An 8104-nucleotide genomic window follows, 5' to 3' on the forward strand; every position below is an offset into this window, starting at 1 on the left:
ATTTAAAGTGTATACTGTTATGTCTGCACACAAGTGCCTCAATTGTCGTTGGGGTTGTTTCATAATGCACTGAGTTGAGTAATGACTGGCATAGACTAACTAAACAAAGAAATTGGACCTGATTCTCTTAAATCAACATCATTTTCTTGTTTAAAAAGATGTTATTATATATACACATACATATTTGCCAACTAATATTTTCAAACATGTTCAATTTCCTACATTTTTGGAGGGTGAAATGTGTTGCCTGCCTGTTAACATTAAAGGTAAAAAATTATAATAAAGTAAGTGAATTGTAAAGTATTTCTCTTGAATAACTACTCAACCCTACCTGACACATTAATACTGGTTAAAGAGCTCCTTTGGTGTACAACACATTCAGTCATTTCACAGCGTGATTTTGAATGATGACCATCCACCGTGTAAATGCTGACTTAGATCATTGACTAACAAAGTACTGCAAGTGATACAAGTCCAGATTTATATAGACATGTCTCTCTTTCACTCCCTGTCTCTCTCTCCCTGTCTCTCTCTCCCTGTCTCTCCCTGTCTCTCTCTCTCCATCTCTCTCTCTCCCTGTCTCTCTCTCCCTGTCTGTCTCTCCCTCTCTCTCCCTGTCTCTCTCTCTCCATCTCTCTCTCCCTGTCTCTCTCTCCCTGTCTGTCTCTCCCTCTCTCTCCCTCTCTCTCCCTGTCTCTCTCTCTCCATCTCTCTCTCCCCCTGTCTCTCCCTCCCTGTCTGTCTCTCTGCCCCCCCAGGCCCAGCACCGTGATGAGATGTTGAGGATGTACCACGCCCTGCGGGAGGGTCTGAGCCTCATCGGTGACATCAGCACCTCCACCATCAGCACGCCCATGCCCCCCCCCGTCGACGACTCCTGGCTGCAGGTCACAGGGATGCCATCAGGACGCAGGTAACCTATAGCAACCAACGGCTCAGCTGCCACACACCCCTGAGTGTGTGTGTGTGTGTGTGTGTGTCTCTCTCTGCTGGTCTCTGAGTGTCTCTGCTGGTCTTTGAGTGACTCTGTGTGTCTCTGAGTGTCTCTGAGTGTCTCTGAGTGACTCTGCTGGTCTCTGAGTGTCTCTGAGTGTCTCTGAGTGTCTCTGCTGGTCTCTGAGTGTCTCTGAGTGTCTCTGAGTGTCTCTGCTGGTCTCTGAGTGTCTCTGCTGGTCTCTGAATGTCTCTGAATGTCTCTGCAGGTCACCCATGTCCAGTCCGACCCCCCAGCGTCGGGCCCCTCCTGGACCCCCTCGTCCCGGCGGACGAGCAGCCCCCGGCCCTCCATCTCGCCCTGCAGTGTCACCAGATCCTGGAGCACCCAACGTGCCCTCCAGACCCAACAGAGCCCCCCCACCGGGAGTCCCCAGGTACACACACACACACACACACACACACACACACGCACACACACACACACACACACACACACACACACACACACAGACAGACACACAGATACACACACACACCATCATTATCTTAGCTGTCCATTGTGTTCGATGATGACGCTTGCTCCAGGGATGGGGGTAGAGGGGAGGTGGGTTCAGTGACCTTGCCGCTGGTGCCACTTCTAGTGGGCTTAGAGTCCGATCCTTGAGGCGCACACTCGTCCACATATGGAGCATGGGAAACCAGATGGAGCATGGGAAACCAGATGGAGCATGGGAAACCAGATGGAGCAGGAGAAACCAGATGGAGCAGGAGAAACCAGATGGAGCAGGGGAAACCAGATGGAGCAGGAGAAACCAGATGGAGCAGGGGAAACCAGATGGAGCAGGAGAAACCAGATGGAGTATGGGAAACCAGATGGAGCAGGAGAAACCAGACGGAGCATGGGAAACCAGACGGAGCAGGGGAAACCAGATGGAGCAGGAGAAACCAGATGGAGCAGGAGAAACCAGATGGAGCAGGGGAAACCAGATGGAGCAGGAGAAACCAGATGGAGCAGGGGAAACCAGATGGAGCATGGGAAACCAGATGGAGCATGGGATACCAGATGCCCGCTGTGTCTCTTGATGCGCCTCTCGGATCGTCGGTCTTGGCTGGTTTGGTGTATCTGAGAGACTGCAGTGGCACAGGTAACCTGCCCGGCTGATCTGTTGAGTGCCAGAGATTCAAGCTGCGTGAGAGGGATGTTCGCTCGACTTTAGGAGGTCCCTGGTGTAGTCCGTAAAACGCCGCTTTTGCCCTCCGGCGGAGCGTTTAGCGCCCATTAGTTGACTGTACAGGACTTGACGGGGCAGGTGGTGTTCAGGCATGCGTATGGTGTGCCCTATCCAGCGCAGATGTTTTTTGGCTACCGCTGCTTCCATACAGGTTGAGTCAGTGTTGCTGAGGATATCTGTTTGGGGGATTCGATCTTCCCAGAACAAGCTGAGGATCTTCTGTAGGCAGCAGATATGGAAGGCCTCTAGGTTGGTAATGTGCTTGCGGTATGGGGTCCAAGACTCTGCGTTGTAAACAGCCATCTTGGTGCTGATCTTCAGGTTACGGTTTTCAAAAACCCTGCTGCATAGGCGACCGAAAGATGATGAGCCTTTATTTATCTGGGTGTGTACTTCTGTGTCAAGGGAGCAGCATGTGGGCAAAGTGGAGCCGAGGTAAGTAAAGTGGTCCACTGTTTTAAGTGGAACACCATTTATGTGAAAACTGGGGGGTGTGGGGGCGGGGATAGTGAGATGGAACATGACGTTGGTTTTTTGAATGTTGACCTGTAGGCCAAAAGATTGGTACAGACTGGATATTGTGTTAAGAGCGTGCTGCATAGAGTCCGGGCTGTGAGCTAAGACGGCACAGTCATCAGCATACTGAAGCTCACAGATTTGGCGGGTCTTTGACTTTCCCTGCGACGGAGAGGAAAGATGTCCCACGGCTGTTGCCGCAGACTGCTCTGTCTCCTTTCTGTTTGTAAATGACCACGATGTTTCCGTCCATCCAGTCCTGTGGGAGGGTCCCATGTTCCCAGAAGTTTTGGATCAGGAGGTGCAGGCGACGCGTGAAGGTGTATCCTCCGTGTTTGAAAACCTCTGCAGGGTTTCCATCGGGTCCAGAGCTTTTGTTGTTCTTCATCCCGGCAATAGCTTGCCGGAGTTCTGAGTAAAGTGGAGGAGTGTCCAAGCATGTGGTTGGTGGCAGGTCTGGGAGATAATCCAGAATATGTAGGTCGACAGGGTTAGTGTGGTTGAAGAGACTCTCAAAATGATTTGCCCAGTGGGCAAGAATCTCGTGGCGGGCCTTAAAGAGCATGGACCCGTCAGCTGATCGGACTGGGGCGATGGCCCGCTTCCTGGGGCCGTACAATGCTTTTATGGCATCGTAAAAGCCTTGGGCGTTATTGCAGTCTGCCAGGTTCTGGATTTCTCGCGCCTTTTGCACCCACCAGGTGTCCTCCATAGTCCGGAGGGCTCGCTGGGTTTCTGTTTCTTTGATAGGCCAAGCGCCTCTGAGGCTGCACTGTGAATAGCCAGGTGCAGAGCTGGCCAGTCAGTTGTTTCCTCTGGGAGCTTTTTGAGGTTTTCAGCAAGGAGCCGTCGCAGGTTGTCTTTGGTGGTGAGGCTATTCAGCGCTATACAGTTGAGTTTTTTGTTCGGAGCGGTCCTCGGGCCACGGGGTTGAATACTCATGAGTAGTTTGGATCTGACCATAAGGTGGTCAGTCCAGCACTCAGCTCCACGCATAACACGGGTGGTGAGGACATCTTGTCTGTCCTTTTGACGGACAATCACATAGTCAAGGAGGTGCCAATGTTTTGAGCGGGGGTGCTGCCAGGTGGTCTTAAACCTGTTTTTCATCTGGAAGATGGTGTTAGTGATGACCAGCTGGTGCTCTGCACAGATGGAGAGGAGTCTGAGCCCATTGGGGTTCATTTTCCCCACGCCATGCTGGCCAATGACTTTACTCCACACCAGGTGCTCCGTGCCTACTCTAGCGTTGAAGTCTCCCATGAGTATGAGCCTGTCTGTAACCGGGGTTTTTCTCTTTGATGTTGAGCTCGGCATCAAGAGTCGGGGCGTATGCACTGATGAGAGTGGCAAAGCGTTCCTTTGCAAGGGGGATGCGCCATGTCATCAGTCTCTCATTAATGCTGATTGGGGATTCCTGAATGCGCTGCAACAGTTTACAGTTCACAGCAAAGCCAACTCCCTGGTTACGGCGAGTGCCTTCGGGGACCCCCTTCCAGAAGAAGTTGTACCCAGCACCAAACTCTGTCAGGGAGTCTTCCTGATGTAGTCTGGTCTCGCGGAGAGCTGCTATGTCGATGTTGTACCTTGCGAGCTACAGGGCCACCAGTGCTGTCCTACAGTGGGGCCTGTCAGGAGTTACGGCCAAGTCCAGCAGTGTGCGAACATTCCACGAAGCAATGCTTAGCTTATTTTTCACTTTGATTTTTCGGAGCAAGGAGCTTGCGCATAGATAAGGATTAAGGTGAGGGTGTGGGTGCACAGACCACACTCCCACCATGTCCTTGGCAGGTCTGGGTCAGGATCCAGTGGCATGGAGACCACAACGACTGGGGACCCAGCACTGCTGTAGACTTCATCTGTCTTCACAGCCGTTGTAAGGCTTTGCCTCTATAGGCTACCCCACAAGGCAGTGGGACTATTTACCCCTAGCTAGGGCAGTGGTTGGCGGGTGTCAGGGCGTGTCCACTGCTTGGTGGGCCTGCACACTGCGCCTCTGGGGCCCACTGCTGCTCCGAGATCCCCTACAGTTCAGACTGGGTCCGCTAGGGCCCAGTTCAGCCTGAGTCCACTAGGGCCCAGTTCAGCCTGGGTCCGCTAGGGCTCAGTTCAGCCTGGGTCCGCTAGGGCTCAGTTCAGCCTGGGTCCGCTAGGGCCCAGTTACTGTGTGTGGCCGCGAGGAGACACTGTAGGAGTCTTGGCGGTGGAGAGGCTGTGTACCGACCGGAAGAGACTTACAATCTCGGCTCCTCTTTTTGCCCCTTGCACAAGGGCTAGTTGGTGGCAGTAACACTACTACTACTACTAAACTACAGGCACTATTATCCCAGTACTACTGCACTGACGCATCACACACGCCCTGTGTATTTGGACACACACACACACACACACACACACACACACACACACACACACACACACACACACACACACACACACACAGACACACACACACACAGACACACACACACACACACACACACAGACACAGACACACACACACACAGACACACACATATGTAAATCAGGATTATTTAACAGGATTCTTCGTTGACTTCTGTAATGTTGTTTATTGAACTCCTTCAGCTGGGACATTCCTCTTAAAGATGTTTAATTATCATTAAATAATTACCCAAAATCAGATGACAAAGGCAGACTGAGAGTTATCTTAGTGATCGCCGTGGTAACGTGATGTAACTGCTTATTAGAACCAGACCCCATGTAAAGAGAGGCAGGTTTTACATCCTCTGGTTCCCTGGTAGAACGAAAGCAGCGATCCACAAATTATCTGCTCAGACATGTCTCATTCTTCTTCTCTTCTCCCTCCCTCTGCTCATTCTTCTTCTCTCCATCCTCCCTCTGTTCATTCTTCTTCTCTCCATCCTCCCTCTGCTGATTCTTCTTCTCTCCATCCTCCCTCTGCTCATTCTTCTCTCCATCCTCTCACACTAAAATAAGTTTCATCTCAGAGTCCAGGATGTTTAGCCTAGCTTAGCATAAAGACTGGAAGCAGAGGGAACTGTTAGCCTAGCTTAGTTTTGCAGTTCCCCTGCTTCTAGTCTTTGTGCTAAGCTAGGCTAAACGTCCTGGACAAACTGTCTGTCATCACCTTTACATCCACCTGGAGCCATGTCTGTCTGTATCTGTCTGTCTGTCTGTCTGTCTGTCTGTCTGTTTGACTGTCTGTCTGTCTGTCTGTCTGTCCCTCTGTCTGTCTTTCTGTGTCTGTCTGTCTGTGTGTCTGTCTATCTGCCTATCTGTAGCTTTCTGTCTGTCTGTCTGTCTGCCTGCCTGTCTGTCTGTCTGTAGCTGTCGGTCTGTCTGCCTGTCTGTCTATGTGCCTATCTGTAGCTGTCTGTCTGTCTGTCTGTCTGCCTGCCAGTCTGTCTGTAGCTGTCGGTCTGTCTGCCTGTCTGTCTCTCTGTTTGTGTGATCCTGTTCTACAGTAGCTGTTGAGGCCAAACAGGAAGTTCTCAGGTGTGTCAGAGCAAGTAGCCCCTCCCCATGGCACCTTCCCCTAGCCCCTCCCCCGGCCCCTCCCCCTCATAATGACCATATATGGTTATTCTTTCAGAATCTCTATCAGTGACCAGTGAGGAGTTCACCAATGGTACGTCAGCTGTCTGTGTGATGTCACTGTCTCTCACCAAGTCTGTGTGTGACTCATCGTCCAATCAGATTGCAGTCCTCGCCATGAGACTTGCCCACTCCCCCAGCATTGAGACAGAGTGCATTGCGTCATTCTTTGAAAGCCCCGCCCCCACCGGGGGGAGCGAGGGGGGTGGGGGGGTGAAGGTTTCCTCTTCGTCTATTCCGTCTAAAAACTGAACTGAGTTTTTATAAGCTTCTGTCTTCAGAAATCTCAGTTTTGTTGGGTCTGCAGCTCCTAAAAACAGACATAATATAATAACATAATATAATAACAATATATTATAACATAATATAATATAATAAAATAATATAATAACAATATATTATAACATAATATAATATAATAACATAATATAACATAAAGAGGAGGAAACCTTCACACACTACAAGTCAACAGAGAGGAGAGAGGGGGCAGGACTTAAATGTGCTCTGTCTCTACCATCATTAGCTGTGTGACTGATAGCTTCATCAACCTGTACTGACTGTCTTTCTGTCTGCCTGCTTCACTGTCTCTCTCTCTCTCTCTCTGTCTGTCTCTCTGTCTGTCTTTCTGTCTGCCTGTCTGCCTGTCTGTCTGTCTGTCTGTCTGTCTGTCTGTCTGTCTGTTGTTTTGTTTGTCTTGTTGTTTTGTCTCCAGTCGGAGGAGTCCTGCATCTCCATCTCGATCCTCCAGACCAGGATCTGACTCCTCCATCTGAAACACACACACACACACACACACACACACACACACACACACACACACACACACACACACACACACACACACACACACACACACACACACACACACACACACACACACACACACACACACACACACACACACACACACACACACACACACACACACACCTGAAGCGTGAGGATCCAGCTGATTTATCATCACAAAGACTGTCCACCCTCTCAAACATCATTCAGTGTTTCTCTGTCCTCTCCTGTTGCACACCACCAGCTCCTACAGGCTGGACCAATCACAGGCTGGACCAATCACAGCTGTTGTCTAGACCAATCCCAGGCCTTGTCTAGACCAATCCCAGGCCTTGTCTAGACCAATCCCAGGCCTTGTCTAGACCAATCCCAGGCGTTGTGTAGGGCCGCTGCGTTCGCTGGCGTCTGCTGGAATCAGACCGACTGATCTCTCTTCTCACTGATTTATTTAAACATGTTTGTGTTGATTCACTTGTTTTCTTTTCCTTTGTCTTTCTCCGTGTTGTGATTGGTTCCCAGTCGTCCCAGTAAAGGTAGCCCCGCCCACGGAGAGAGCCCCCAGTCTTCTGTGGAGTATTAACCTTTGACCCCGGCGGGTTTCTGTTTCTGTCAACTTCACTATAATCAGCTCATCATGACTGTACAGCAAACACTCAGCAATATTACATGTTTGGTCCAGCTGTCTGTCTACTCCTTGGAGAGTGAGACAGATCTGCTGTCTGTCTGCTCTCAGGAGAGTGAGACATGTCCTGCTCTCAGGAGAGTGAGACAGGTCCTGCTCTCAGGAGAGTGAGACATGTCTGTCTATCTTCATAAAGTTCTGAGGAGCTCCAGACTGATCTGTCTTTTATTCTTATTCATGCTGAAATGTTGCATTGTTGAACTTTTCTTTACAGTGTAAAGTTTACATATAGTTTTAACTGATGTATTTATTGATCTATTTATTGATTTATTTACAATGTGTGGTTCTTATTGATATTGATGTTAGCTGTCACCTTGTTAAACATGGACCCTGTTTTCTCATGTTCTGGTGTCTGACTGGTCCAGTATTAATCAAT

General features: G+C 50.0%; 1 pseudogene; it reads left to right on the forward strand.

Moving 5' to 3' along the window:
• The window catches only part of LOC114555549 (dynamin-1-like), a 32677-nt pseudogene extending 24573 nt beyond the window's left edge, over positions 1-8104 (forward strand).

This window comes from Perca flavescens, chromosome 5 (genome assembly GCF_004354835.1).
Source record: "Perca flavescens isolate YP-PL-M2 chromosome 5, PFLA_1.0, whole genome shotgun sequence".
Classification (NCBI taxonomy): domain Eukaryota; kingdom Metazoa; phylum Chordata; class Actinopteri; order Perciformes; family Percidae; genus Perca; species Perca flavescens.